The sequence below is a fragment of the Protopterus annectens genome, chromosome 8.part0 (genome assembly GCF_019279795.1).
Source record: "Protopterus annectens isolate FY-2018-M chromosome 8.part0, PAN1.0, whole genome shotgun sequence".
NCBI lineage: Eukaryota > Metazoa > Chordata > Ceratodontiformes > Protopteridae > Protopterus > Protopterus annectens.
The window spans coordinates 246,696,062-246,712,199 of NC_056741.1; positions in this window are offsets into that span (position 1 = coordinate 246,696,062).

Consider the following 16,138-nt stretch of genomic DNA (forward strand, 5'->3'; position numbering starts at 1 on the left):
GTTTTAGCTAATTGGCGATTCTGAATGCCCATGACTTGTTTCACTGTTTTAATGGACAATTTCAGGCCAATAAAGTCAAAACCCACTAGCTGTGGATATGCATATTTCTGCCTTGTTATGACCTCAGCAGCACAGCACAAGCAGAGTGTTTGACTAAGCATTAGAAACACAGGGCTGTTATGCCTAGCTGTTAACAACTGATATGTGTAGAAAAGAAAAAGCTGCATTAACACTAAGGTCTACAGTTAATAATGTAAATTATGGGTGTTGGGATAGTCTGGATACCTTGATTAATAATTATACTCTAAGATAAAATATGAAATTATTTTTGAATTCTAGGTAATTGAAATGTCATTGGTATTCACTGGTATGTGTTACTGATCTTCTTTTCATGTAAATATTTTTTATATGTTAACATTTAATAAAATGTATTAAAAATAGAAAAAGGGCAAAGGCAAGCATGCCTTTGTCCACTTATTGTTTCTAATGCTTATCCAGGTCTTGGTTTGTATATTCAAAAACTCATCTTCTATAGAGTTTGAAATTCAAAGACACTGCAGCAAAAATTAAATTGTTGGCAGATGGTTACTTTATTTTGATGATGAATACTTAGATTTCAATACCACCCACTGAAAATATTAGTCAAATGTTGCTGGAACTTTAATGTTAATCCTTAACTTAACAAAAATTGAGGTGATGCCTATTAACCAGTATGAGTTGCAGTAATGAGAGAATATTGAGCCCTTTGAAGTAATGCTTATCTCACAAATTTTAGCATTTTTATCTCAATCCCCTCCCCCATAAATCTGAATATGAATGCAAGAAAGCTGTAGAAGAATTGTTTGGTACAATTGGTAAAATGTATTTGAACCAACTTCTAACTTTCTGTTATGGGGTTTGATATGATGCCCTTCCCATAATATTGTATAAATAGACAGTATATGTGACTTTAATATTATGATCTTGCTAAAGCAATTTATATCCTTGGACATACGCCTACTTCTCCCAAAAAGATTAATGGTTAATAAAGTGTCAAAGATTGGTAACTTTTTTAGCTGGAAGGGTAACGTTGTTAACAATTTGTTGTAGTGACCTAGAAAAGTGGATTTGTACTAACTAATCTACCATTCCGTGCAGTAGCAATTAATGTTACAATGTCCTCAAAGATGCCTTACTTCATAACTCAGAATGGACATATGTGGAAGCTGGAGTTACTAATTCCCATTCTTACTTGCTGACAGTGTTTTAAATAATATTTCTAAAAGTGGGAAAGACATTTACTAAACACAATTGGTTCTTGAACTAAGTTTAGGAAACATCTCAAGTTCTTGAACTAAGTTTACAAAACATCTTAAAATTAACATTCTATTATCCGCAAAGACATATCTTTGGAAACACCCTTATCTTTTTAGTAACAATAAATGCCTTTAAATTAGTAACAGGCTAATCTGATATGAAAAATGATGATATTCAGTCCCTGAAGGCCTTTAAAGACATTTTCAGCCAATTTGAGAAAGTTAGAATTCTGGAAATACATACAGCTTTGCAGTTCCACTCTTACATGGGGGTCTTCTCAATTAGTGCACCATGGGAATTATGAAAATAAATTGAAATGTTACTTAGAAAAGACTTTTGTATTATTGTTTTGTTGCACTAGCAGCATCTTACCTGTATAAACTCATAAATCAGTGTAATAAGAATGTGCTAGAAAAACTTGGGGTAAATAAGGTCACATGAACTTTGGTTAGAATACAAAAAGAAACAAAATTTATACCAAACAAAATCAACTCAAATAACAAAAGGCTGGAAAAAACAGAAGTGCTTTTAAACAAATATTCAGATGAGCTGATAAAACTGCAAAACTCCAAAGTCAAAATGAAGAAAGGGCTGGCTGAATATGAGACTGCTCAAGAGAAGTTTCAAAAAAGGGTACAATTATAGGCTCATAGAAGTTTACTAGGTTATTGACCCAGAGGTCATTTCAAGCCTAGCAAATTCATCCCAATGTCATACCATAGATATGCTAGCCAATACCCAGGATTGTATGTAGTACAGACTGCCCATGGTCAGGAGGGTTGTGGACACTATCCCTGGTAAGAATTTACAGTGCCCCATCCACTTTTCCCAGTTCCTCTTGAAAAATGTCATAGAGGCACTGTGATTCACATAAATTGGCAGCCTATTCAAAAGATGTGGCAGTCACTGGGAGACAAATCTGTCCCTCTAGCATGTCCTATTTAAGTCGCAGGCCATATTTACATTCCTCTAGGGTAGCTCTAGTCTCATTTAATTTGCTTTGATTTGAATCGATATACAGCAAGTTCATTAGGTTTGGGTCTGAGATCGCCAGGCATAAGTCACACCCTGGAAGTCTGTATGATACAGAGTATAGTGACAGGGCTTTAGTCGGTCTGTGTACAGCACATGCTGGAGTCCCTTGATCTTCTTTGTTAGAAGCCTCTGAGGTATCTCCAGTTACTGCAGGTGCTTTGTACAGTACATTGCTGAATGGGGCATTATACTCAATTATGGGTTGGATTTATGCCAAGTATACAGGGGTTATAACCTCCACTGGTCTCATGGCGACGCTTTTACAAATCCAGTGTGCTACGTAGAAAGCCTTCCTTACTACAATAGACACATGGTGGTCGAAGTTAAGGTTGGAATCTACTTGTGATCCCAGGTCACTTACCATTTTGTGGGTACTTGGGGTATTGTTGATTTGATAGTGTGAAGGAACATTGTTTTTGTCAAAGGGAATAGTGATGCATTTCTTTTTATTCAGTTTAAGACCTTGACTAAGACACTAGTTATTGGTCTGCATAAGATCCTCCTGGAGTATACTGACATCATTTGGGTATTCGATAATTGCACCCAGTTTGCAGTCATCTGCAAACGTGGTCAGACACAACTCCTTAGATATGGACAGAGCATGTAGGAAAAGAAGATTTTCTGCTGTAACACAGAAAGTGAAAGGAACAGACTGTATTAACTTTATGAAATCACAAATAAGCAATTAAACTGGTATTCTACAGCAGGAGTTGTTAATTGAAAGGGCACATTGTGTACATGCTCAAAACCTGGCCATGAGAAAGAAACCAAGACCTCTAATAGTAAAGATGCAACCAGCAAAAAGAGTTGATTCTGACAAAACTGTGGCAGAAGAACAAAGCACTAAAAGTGGGTGAGAGTAGAGTGTTTGTGGAAAATGATTATTCACTGTTCACTGTACACCAGGCAGAAGAGCAGATTTATTGCAGCAATTAGAGAATGTCTAGAGGCAGGTGTGAGATTCAAGTAACTGTATCCAGCTATCTTCAGAATTTTTTTTTCCTGAAGAATCAGAGTCCTTTTTCTTGATGCAGAACCTGCTAAGGAGGAAAAATGAATGTTTGTCTAACAAAAAATGAGCTGTCAAACAGAAGAGGACTCTGCTTTTTATTCTTCTGATAATAAGGCTCATAGAGAGACTTTGCCAATGAAATATTTCCAGTGTTCCAAAAGAAAGTGCTTGAGAGACAAAGAAAAGCACAGAAGTTAACTAGAAAAACCAGGGGTACATTGGAAATGAACCAGGGACTGGAGATGGGAGATCAAGATCAACAGGAAGAAAGACAACAACTTGGAAATTAATGAATAAATGTGAGACTATAAAACATCAGTCACATCTGTGAAATATGGCCAAACAAGAAAACCTGGAAATATTGGACATAGGGGACTCCATAGCATATGCCCTACTTCATGTTATTAATGCTTAAAAGAACATTAAGGAGGGGGTGAAGGGAAGAAGAAGGAAAGAGGTAACTGTAAGGAAAAATGTTCTTAATGATACTTTTATAAAATGTCTCATATACTGCTGTATGTCTGTGCTGTTATATAGTAAATTAGTTTTAGTTGGTATAGTAAGTGTGTGCCCTTTTTTCTTTGTTCTTTCTTATTTAATTTTAAGAAATGTAAGCAATGCAATATAAAAAGAGAAGAAAGCCTGGAGAAAAAACATGTTTAAGATCATAGGCTATAATATTGGGTTGTTAAGGTGAGGAGATGGGTTGTAAAAGTATACAGATCATGATATATGTAAAACTGATATACTTTTCTTGCTTTTGCATAGTTGACTGGATTAAGAGGGAAATAAAAACAGAATACTTTTTTCTTTCAATGGCCGAAAGATAACATATTCTGAAAGCATTCAAGTTGTGTTCTGCATCTGGGAGAGGAAGAAATATAAGGCAAAAATAGACAGCACTTGTGTAAGTAGAAACATTGGCTGCACCATGTGTCTTAGCATTGATAACCTTAGTTATAGGTCAGGTCAAGCCTGTGAGTGTAGCTGTCAGTCTGGGACAATTCTTATTAGGAGGTGTAAACTTCATTATTTGAATGGGTACATAGTTTTCTGTGCTGTATTAAGTTAATTGGTTATGGGGGTGCTCTGGTGGTGTTTTTTAAGGGTTTTCATTACAACAAAAAGTCTTGTAAGATGTGAGATACATTCAAATGGATATGACAAGAAGCAACTGTATAAAAGATCAACCTATCAAACATTAGTGAATGCATGTAACACAAAAGCTGAAACAATATTAAAACAAAAAACTTTGTTCTACATAACAGGTGGGAATAATAACTTCTTATCATGGTAACACTTTCCATATTATCTTTGAACATGAATGGTCTCGCAGGTGTATACAAAAAAAGAAAGAGTAGTGAACTATATTAAGACATGAGAGTGCAAATAGGTATGCTACAGGAGACATATTTGGGAAGAACAGAGCATGTGAAGTTGATGTAGTTATGCTTGTTGTTGTTGGGTCTTTCGGCTTTTCCTGGTTAGGGGTCGCCACAACAGAACTCCAGTCCACTAATGATTGGTAGTTGATTTTTACGTGCCGAGTTACCAGCCCTGACGCATAACCTTCAACAAAGGTATGCCCATTCATGCATGTCTCCTCGCAGAAGACGCTCTAACTGAGAATCGAACCGGACAGCGTCTTACTGTGAGGCGACAACGCTACTGCAGCACCACGCTGCGGTAGCATTGTCACCTCACAGTAAGACGCTGTCCGGTTCGATTTTCAGAGCGTCTTCTGCATGGAAACATGCGTGAATGGGCATACCTTCGTTGAAGGTTGTGGGTCAGGGCTGGTAACTCGACACGTAAAAATCAACTACCAATCTAGTTATGCTACAGGAAACATATTAGGGAAGACCTAAGCATGTGGATTTGATAAAGAAAGGATTTCAGGATAGTTATTCAGTGGAATATCTCAGACTTATATTAATTGCTAGAGAAACTCCAATAGTGAAAGAGAAGGGGAAAAAGATAATAATGGTAGATTTATAGTAGTAAGAGGTTCTCAGCAAGGGAGGAGGATTATGCTGGCATGTATTTGTATTCCACCTAAAACTGCTGTAATGAAGCTTAAGAAAATTCTGTAAGAAATAATCATCTTTCAACAGGGAATATTATAGGTGGCAACTGAAATTTGATTTGCAACAGTGAGGATGTATCTGGGGGGCTTAGAAGGAAAAGTATAACAAAAGAGGGTAAATTATTGAAGAAATTTATGAAACTATTTGGTATGGAAGATATGAATTCAGTAGTAGGAGCTCAGAGAGAATTGAGATATTATTCTCCAAGGTACAAAAACTGGGCTAGGCTAGAAAGAAATTATATTTCATAGCAACATGCACATTTAATTGAAAGTTTTGATATACATCCACTAATTATTTCAGATCATGCATCAATAATAATGAAAACAAAAATGCAAGGCCTTGAATTAAAAACGAGTCACTGACGCTTTCCCACCTTTCTGTTAAACAGAGAGGAATTTAAGGAATGGTTAGTAGAAATTACTTGAGAGTTATTAGGTAGGGCAGAAATTTCTTCATAAAATATAGCTAGGGAGTGGGATAAAATGAATGTGGAGTTTACAAATAGGGCAGAAATAAAAGAAAAAGAGATCTGGACAAAGGTTAAAGTATTATAGAATATGGAGAATCTCTGGGAACAAGAAGAGGCACAACTGCAGAGAGCTAAAGAGAAAATAAGGGACTAACTGGATAAAATGAATGAGTTAAGAAAGATTGCTGGTAAGCAACTGTTTTTTTTTTAATTATTGCATGAAAGCTTTTAGCAAAACAGCTGACAACAGGAGGTAAAAAGGGTTGTTGCCACATTTAGAGAGCCTATAACAAGGAAAATGACTAGAGATCCTGTAGAGGTTTTAGAAATATTTCAGAAATTTTATAAATATCTATAAAAGCAGAGAAATGTGGAAATCCAGAAAAATTACAAATGGAAATATTTATGGAAGAATTGAATATGCCGAGGTTAGTGGTAGATTATGCTCATTATTAACAGTTAGGATAGGAGGAGATGAGATAAAAATGATGATGCATAACCAATCTACAGGAAAGTCTCCATGAATAGATGGTATTCCTGTGGAAGTTTGGAAGCTAGGAGGGAAAAAGTGAGAAAGCCCTGGAAGATTTTGTTTAACAGTATTTTAAAAAGAGAAGCACCAACATCCTGGAAGAAAGCAGTGGTGGCTGTAATACCTAAAGATGGTAAAAACCCATCAGCCCATTTTGATTCTAAACCATGATTATAAAGTATGGCAAAGGTGTTGCCAAAATTGATAGATATGGATCAGTGTGGTTTTGTACATGGGAGACAAACATTTGATAACATTAACAAAACAATGATGATCTAGAGGGAAGCAGAATGTAAGAAAATACCACTGTTGTTTGTGGGCCTCGATACAGAGAAAGTATTAAACAGAGTAAACAGGGATTTTATGGGTAGGGAAATGGTAGCATTTGCATTCCCTGACAAAATAATAAGGTTAATTAGAATGATATATGAGGGATCAGAGGCAAAAATTTAAGTTGGGGGGTTCTTTTCTGATATAGTCTGAACAGAGGAACCAGGCTGGGATGTCAGCTTTCCTCTTTGTTATTTGCATTAAATTTTGAACCACGGGCAAAGAAAATAATGGACTCAGAAATCCAAGGATATAATTGATATGGTAATCAAGAAAAGTTTTTTTTCAGATTATAATATTTTGTACCTAATAAAACCAGAAAATGACATGTTGTGGAACATTCTGAGACAGTTTCAAGTCATTTTGGGATACAAAATTAATAAGGATAAAACAAAGGCAATAGCTGTAAACTATGTACCTAATGAATTGGTTCAACAATACGCATATTTATGGGGACATGAAAAAATGAAGTACTTATGAGTATGGGTTAAAAAAGCTCTGGTATGGCAGCTAAGGATATGTGAGAAAAGACTAAACAAAAAAAATACAAAAACTGAGAAACTGGAAGGTCTGTTTTACTGTTTTATATGACTAGCAAGATACAAGCAATGAAGATGCTTTTACTACCTTTAGTTTTACACACAGGTCAGGCATATTTTTATCAAGCTGAGGAGGAGTTGTGGATAGTGATTAATAAAGAACTGAAGGATTTTATCCGGACGTGGAAGAGGACAAGAATCAAATGGGATAAGTGGATCCTTCCAATAGAACAAAATTATTATGGATTATCTGATTTGAAGGGATATTTTAAAGCTACACAGTTAGGCGCCTATACATAGCACAAGCTATAATTCAAAGTGGAAAGTGATGATGAAACAGGGGTGAAGCTCAAGAAATAAGGACAGACTGGGATTTTGGATACAGATCTTTAAAGACAATAACAATAGCCATATAAAATATTATATTCAGAAAGTAGCAGAAAGTACTCTAAGAAATAAGCTAACACAGGAATGGAGAAAGGAGATTCTGCTGATAGGTATGACTGATTAGGAGTGCAGAGAATAGGCAAGATGGGGCTGGAATTTACTGGAGGAAGCCGGCAAAGGAACCAAGGTTTTGGGGACAAATAATTAGAAAAAGAATGGTAATAGAATGGGAAGAGGCCAATAATTCATTTGACTGCAGGCTAGATGATGCCTTCCCTAGCAAGGATTGATATACTATAGACAAAGAGAAAAGGAATAGGGGGACCTTAAGTGAAAGACCAGCACTGGTAAGGTTATTAGTAGACTCTAGAACAGAAGCTGCTATTAAAATGGATAACTAGTAGGGAACGTGACACTGCCAGCTCAGCTATTTGGAATTTTGTAAATAATTATATGTCATTTGTGAATATTGATATGATTTATACAGAACTGTATGCTATGTACTGATCTTCAAGAATGTAACTACAGCATACTCTGCTGGAACATAGAAGATTAACTTACAAAATATCAAGAAAATAAGTTGGAATTAAGTGCTTTACAACTGTGTTATAAAAAGTTTCAATGCAGCAAGGAGACAGGATGTCTAGATCTAGAAGTTTTTTGTATTGTCTTGGAGAAGAGTAATTACTAGGTCTAAAATGTAAAAGTGTTTTATTGTTTTACAACTTCCAAGAGCTGCAAAGATCTGAGAGTTATGTATTTCTCACAGAGAGATATTACATTTTGTGAACTGAAGTCAGGTGACAAAGAGTGATGTCATCCAAACTGGCCCAGCAGAACTGTTTGATATTAATTTAAGAACTCTCTCAGAGAGAGACTGTGCATTTTGTATTTTGTCTTGGATTTAGCAAGAACACCCACTCATCTGCATTTGCCTTGCTCTATAAGTAAGTTATTTAGGACATAGTATTTCTTTTAGATATAGATAGGAATATAGTAAAGATTAGTTTAGATGTCTGTATTTATTTTAGACTGTCCTGCAATGTTGTTTTAAAATATTTCCTGTTATTCTGAACTCTGAAGTAACTGTGTTTGTTTTCTGAGTATTGTCTTGTTCTTTTATTATTTATTATTAAATATATTTAAACCTATCTTTGTGGCTGATACTTGTGAGACATATTTAAACTCTGAGTACTTGCATATGTATTTGGTGACACTGTACAGGCCACTCCTAAATAGCCTGGTGCTTGGTCAAAACTACCACTTGGATAATAGTAACATTACACAGTAGGATTGGACACCCTTTGTCAGGACCTTATAGTAGCTGAAAAGTAGGAGTTGGTGGCAGTGATAACTACCTAATTGTCTGGGCAGAAGTGGGCATAGCTAGTAAACCTGTGCTAGTCTTCTCCAGGAGTGTCTGTGTGTTTGTATATAAACCAAATCTCAAAGTCTGTGTGTGTGTGTGTGTGTGTGTGTGTGTGTGTGTGTGTGTCAGCCACTTGGGCAGGGACACAAAGCACTGGTTGGACAGAGAGGGTGCTGGCGGTCTTGGCTTGGCCGCTCAGCTGAGATTTTAACCCTATAGCTGTGCCAGTGGGGACTCTTATTGGGGATCTAGAGAAAGAGGGAGAAACTAGCCCAGACTGACTGTGATCTCTGTGTGCTTTTAAGGGAAATTCCACTTTAATATGTGTGTACAGTACTTGTCATCCTCCCATTGTGCACATCCCTCAATGTTGCCAGTGGTGAGGATTGAGGCTCCTTGATTACTGGGCCAGTTCAGGGGTGTCACTTATTAATTGTTTGGCAGTGGTGGGATATTCATATCACATATTAATTGGTTGACAGTGGTGGGATAGCTACATCACATATTAATTGCTTGTAGTGATGTGGATATTTAATTCCTGTAGCCTGTATACAGTGGTCACTGAAGGTGTTTGCACTCAATCAGCCATGCAGTGAACATTCAGAGTTCATATGACAATTGCTTTATTTGTTTGTTAGCTTAGTCAGGCACAGCAGGCAAGCATGTCAGCAGAGGAGTATGGCAAGCTGACAAGGAGCCAGTTGGCTGAGATGTGCCAGGCTAAAGGACTGGTGAATGCCAACCTGACTAAAGCAGACATGATTGCAGCTTTAGTCACTGCTGCACCACAGAACAGTGATCAGGAGGACAACCAGGCTGGCCTTGGAGATGTATACCTCTCAGAAAATGGACAGCTCAACCTTTCCACAGAGGACATAAAATCCACCTGGAGTTAAAGACACTTGAGCTGGAGGCCAAGCATTTGGAAATAGAAGCAGCAGAGAGACGGAGATGTCTAGAGGCTGACGGAAATGAAAAACTGAGATGTCTTGAGGCTGAGGGAAATGAGAAACTGTGATGGCTGGAGGCAGAGGAGAAGGAGAGGCAGAGGCAACATGAAAAGGAGATACTCACCCTTCACCAGAGTCATGGAGGTAATGGGGAAGGGAGTAACTGAACCCCAAAAGCAAGAAAGGTCAGTGAATTTCTTCCACAATTTACAGAGGGATAATTTTGATACCTTCATTCATATGTTTGAAAGGGTATGTAAACAGTAAAATGTTGACCAAAGGCTCTGGTCTGCGTACAGTTCCTGACCCCCTTACTCCATGGTAAATCTGTACCTATATATTTCTAAACTGTCTGATACTTATTGTTTAAATTATAATGTTGTAAAGAACTGTCTTTTAGAAAGCTTTAAGTTAAAACCTGAAGCTTATTTAAAAATGTTTCGTGAGCATAGACGCAAGGCAGATGAAAGTGTGTGTGAATATATCACTGAACTAAGCACTTATTTTACCAACAAGACTGAGCCTTGGTTGATGTAAAAAAGCTTTATATAAATCACAGCACATGTTGTAGCCGCAAAGTAAGGCTAGTATACATAAATAAGTATAGGATACAAATAAAACGAAAAAAATACAACCAAATAAAACGTAAAACCAAGAGTTAAGTGCTTTTGTCAGATGTTTGACTTCTTCAGAACTGTTAATTCCTGGCTTCCCAAATTTAAATTACTATGTCTATCCAATCAGCTTACTACTAAAATCAACATCACTTCCTCCCAGATGATCAAAACATGTCATTAATCAAACAGTTGTATTACAATGGTTTATAAAATGCATAAGCATACATATAAAGAATGCTGTCATATAGTCTAGTAAAATAGTACTTATAAAACTACTAATAGGGCAAGCTACCAGATGATATAGTGACTGATGAGTCATAGAAGAGTTTTTATAACATAAACAAATGTTTTAACCTCAAAAGTGAAGCTAATGAGATTCTATCATTGAGACCTGGGGGGGAATAGGCATTCAGTCTAATCTGCTATTTTAATTCAATGAATTCTAAATAATCATCTACGGGTCCACCCCGAGGTCCCAGATCCAATCATTCATGACAATGTCGGCTCAAATGTGTGAGCCTTAGACAATACACAGTCTAGCTTGTTTACATGTATTTCTCCTGGACAAGCATCTGGTTGTCATGATAGTGGCAACAAGGAAGTGATGAATTTTGCTCCAACCAATGGCCCTACTCCTCATGTATTGAATATTTATGAGCCACGGCACATGGAGAATGCTAACATTTCAGAAGAACACTGGTTAAAAACTGAATTTGGCTTAAACCATGTTAATGATGGCCCGGGAACGTACCAGGGAACATCTGACCAACAAATACACTCATTCAGAGGCCTGCTTTATAAATATAAAAAGTTACAATTAGAAAATGAATATTTGTTAGCGTGTATTAAAAGGGAGCAAATTCCAAAAGGATTACGGATGTGGAAATATCCAACCGGTTTACAGAAGGACTCACATCTGCATAAAGAACTTTTACAGTTCTTTAATAGACAAGGTTGTGAACTTTTACTTATTCTTATTATTGATAATAATAGAAAGATGTCTTTGATTTTAAGGGAAATTAATCAATTAGATGCCAGTATCAAAAGCGACTTATTATTTGATGCTAAAAGAAATGTATTTAATGCTGTTTTTAATGCTGTACATACAGAACTTAGTGATCTTAAATGTAGGAAAGAGAGAAAGTTACTTAGGGACAAAGTTGACTATGAGGTGGGTAAGGCTTACCCAGACCCACCGAGGGGGCAATTTAATCAAATGACAGAAAGCAATGACATACATGCATTACCATATGATAATGAGGCACATGATGACGACGATACTGGTGTCGATGCCCCTTTAGAACAAGCCCCTTTAAGGAGGTCAGAGAGGCTGATGAATCACAGGCAGAGGTCGAACTACCAGAAATAGAAGTTATGTACTTACCATAACGTTCCATGTGGAGTGTTCATCTCGCCTTTGTTCTTACACATGGGTTCGGAGCCGATCCTCGGCTCCGTGCCGGCCTCTTGCAAGCTCTGCATCGAGAAGAAGCTCGAGACAATCTAATACCCACAATCCCCCTCTGCCTTTACCTCAGATCTAGTTTGCAAGCAAACCAATCTACATAACAGTACATTCATGCCATACATCTATACATACATAACAGACACATATAAGTATATGTGTATACCAACTATGTACAGAGAATAAAGACAGTAGTAAAATGCTTCTGGCCAGGCATCAAAGAACGTTCCTCCTAAGGGTGGGAGGGTGGGACTGTAAGAACAAAGGCGAGATGAACACTCCACATGGAGCGTTATGGTAAGTACATAACTTCTATATGTGATAGTGTTCAATCTTGTTCTTACACATGGGTAGCGCCCCTAGCACCAAAATCCTGAGGAACACACAGGAGGACGTGCTTGAGCACAGTGGAACCAAAGGTTACTCTGTCCCTAGAAACCTTATCTACTTTATAATGAGAAATAAATGTATGTGGCTTAGACCAGGTAGCAGCAAATAGCATCCAGAGGTAGGCGAGCTGCATGAGCCAAACGTAGATATTGATCTTGTGGAATGTCCCTTGGGTTTGTTTAGAAGGGGTTGATTTGCAGAATCGTATACATAGATTATACAATCAGATAACCACTTTGAAAGAGTTCTTTGGTAACTGCAAGTCCTTTCCTGCTATCAGCAAAAGCCACAAAGAGTTGATCTGTTTTCCTGTGATCTTTGTTCTATCCAAATAAAACCTTAGCTGTCTGTGAACATCCAATTTGTGCAACATATACTCCATTTTGTTGGAGTGGTTTCTGAAGAAAGTGGGTAATTCAATGGACTGATTAATGTTGTTAATAGAACACACTTTAGGGAGGAAGGATGAATTGAAGAGAAACTCTGTCAGAGTGAAAGATTAGATAAGGGTGCTTGATGGAGAGAGCCTGAAGTTCAGACACTCGTCTAGCAGAAGTAATGGCTACCAGAAAGAGAGTTTTCCAGGACAAAAATTTTAATGGGCAAGAAGAGGCAGGTTCAAGGGGGCAACATTAATTTAGATAGTAACAAGTTTAGACTCCAAGGTAGGAGATCTGACCGGAGGTCTAATATGAAAAACTCCTTTTAGAAGGCTTTACAAAGTCTGTGAGCCATGATAGGAGCTCCACACTCTTCCACATGGAAATTGAAATGGCAGCCAATTGAACTCTTAGAGTAGCAGGAGAAGCACCCTGATGAAATAAGTCTGTCAAGAACTCTAAAATCTTATTCAAAGGAGCTGTAAAGGGATCAACGTGGTGTGTATAGAATACAAACCGTTCCATTTGCTAGTATATGTTTTAGTAGTGGAAGCCTGCCACTAATATATTCTGAACTGCTGGTGACAAGAGATCAGACCTGGCTAAGTTAGAATTGGAGCAGCCAAGCTGCTAGATGGAGTGACAGGAGCGGGATGGGGAACCCCTGACGAGTGAGTCAACAGATCCGGCTCTGGGTCCAGAATCCAGGGTCCCCGAATGCAGTGAGTTTTCAGGGAAGGAAACCAAATTTGACTAGGCCAGAATGGAGCAATGAGAATTATCGTCCTGTGAAGGTTCCTGGCTTTCTGGAGAAATTTGGTATCAGAGGAAATGGAGGAAATGACAGGAGTCCCGGGGGCCAATATCGAACCAGTGCGCCCCTGGGGACTTCCCTGGAGGGTAATAGGGCAAAGTAGCTCCTGCATTTGGCGTTCATTGGAGATGCAAACAGGTCGCAGGAAGGCTGGCCCCATGTGCGAAAAATCCTTTGCCACTGACTGTTTCAGAGACCACTCGTGGTAGCAGAATTGCTCTGCTCAGCTTTTGGATGACCGTGGACTCTGCCCACTGCCAAATTCTCATGGCCTCTCTGCATAGTTGATAGGACCTGGTTCCCCTTGTTTGTTTATGTACCAGACTACCGACATGTTGTCCGTCTGAACTGCAATAGTCCCTAGAGGAAGAAGGGGAGCAAAGAAACACTGCCCTCAACTCTAGTACATTGATGTGCAGATTGTACTCCAAATTGGTCCATTTTGGACTGTCTGTCCCTGAAAGATGCCCCCACCCTATCGGGAAGCGTCCGTGGTCACCGGGGTAGCACAAACGGCCTCCCTGGGAAAGGTTGCACGTTTGGAGCCACCAGTTTAGGTCTGTTTTGCAAGTCTTTGTTATGAGAATCTCGTGTGTTAGAGGTAGCTGTTGAAATGACCATTGAGCAAACAGTAGCCATTGTAGAACTCTCATGTGCAGCCTTCCCAGGGAATTGCAATAAGGGAGGCTGACATGAGGCCCAACACCTTCAGAACTAGTTTTGCAGGAGATTTCCTTGACAAGAGCAGAAGGCGTATGTGAGTCTGCAGCGATACTATCCTTTCTGTGGGAAGCCTCAGAATTAATTGCCGTGTGTTTAACTCTGCTCCTATGAACAAGATATTTTGTGATGGCTGAAGTAAGGATTTTCCAAATTTACGGAGATCCCTAGGTGAACACACAGTTGAAGAACATAGTCTCTGGCCTGCAGTAGTTGACGCCGGTGGTGGCTGAAAGGAGCCAGTGGAAACACCTGGAATCCCTGGCGTCTCAAGTGAGACGCTACCACTGCCATGCATTTGGTGAAGACCCTGGGGGCTGAGGTCAGACCAAAGGGCAGGGCGAAAGTGACTGGCTCCCAGCCGGCGCAAATGATCTCTGGATGCCCTGGCCATTTTGATGTGGTAGTATGCATCCTCTAGATCTATTGAGCACATCCACTCGTCCTTCTGTAGAAATGGAAGGATGAACTTTTCTTTCTTGACGAAAGTATTGAGGTAACTCAGGTCTAGAATGGGCCTCCAGTCCCCTGTTTTCTTTGGAACTAAAAAGAACCTTGAGTAAGTCCCGAATCCTTGCTGGTCCGCTGGGACTGGCTGGATGACTCTTTGTCTAACAACTTTGAAATTTCTAAAGCTGCTGGCCAGCAGATGGGCGGTACATCTGGGAGTCTTTTCTTTGGAATGGGATAAGATAGAAAGGGTATGGTGTAACCTCTGGTAACTACGCTTTTACCCAATTGTCTGTAGTTATATCTTGCCAGGCCTGAGGCCCCCGTAAAGGCTAAGCGACCCCGACTGCCTCCAGAGCAGGACAGTCGGGCCTCCTCTCAGGAGTGCTGGAAAGGTTTACCAGGAGTGTATCCCTGTCACCTTGATGACCTCTGCCCCTCCTCTGCCTCTAGAGGGGCATCACCTGTGTGCCCGGAAAGACCCTTGATTTTGTTTCGAAACCACATTTTCCACCAGCGTTGCCCTTTGGGAGTACGGTCTGGTTGGGGTGGAAAACGGACTCCGACAGCAGACAGAGTCTTTCCCTCTTGTTCACACCGGGTAAGGGTCTCCTTTACCTTGGGGCCAAAAGAGTGGCACCGTCAAATGGGGCGTTTGTAAAGGAAGACTTGAAGGCTTCATAAAAGCGCGCATCCAGGATTGTCAAGAGCAATCGCTGAAGCTGCTGCCCTACTCGAACCTTCGTGGGAAATCAGCCTCATGGACGAGTTAACAATCGATGTTAGGAGCTGTCACTTTCTCTGAGACAGCTGCATCTGTAGAACCCTGGAGGGTATCTCCCAACTCTTTGACTAGATCCCTCTGCAGGCGTGTAAAATGGGTCAAATAGTTCAGGGACCGCATGGAAACTGAACTAAAACGCTTCCCATATCTATCCATCGTCCTAGAATCTTTATTAGGCGGATGGACAGGAAGAAGACTCCGACATCTCCTTTTTCGTGGCTGCAGCCACCACCATAGCGTCTACTGGAACTCCTTTAGTAAGGTAGGACGTATCCTGAGGTGCTGTGATGTACTTGTTCGGTTTCCTAGGAACAGGTTCCACTGTGTCAGGAGCCTCCACGCCCTTGAGCAATAAGTTCCATTAGTTGTGAAAAGGGCGGAGTGACCCAGGAGGAGGAAGGGCGAGCACCAAATGCCTTCAGCAGAACTGACTCATCCTCAGAAGGGGAAGGGACTGCCAGTCACCTCTGCTTCAGGATCTCCAAAATGTCTGAAAAGAGACATCTTCT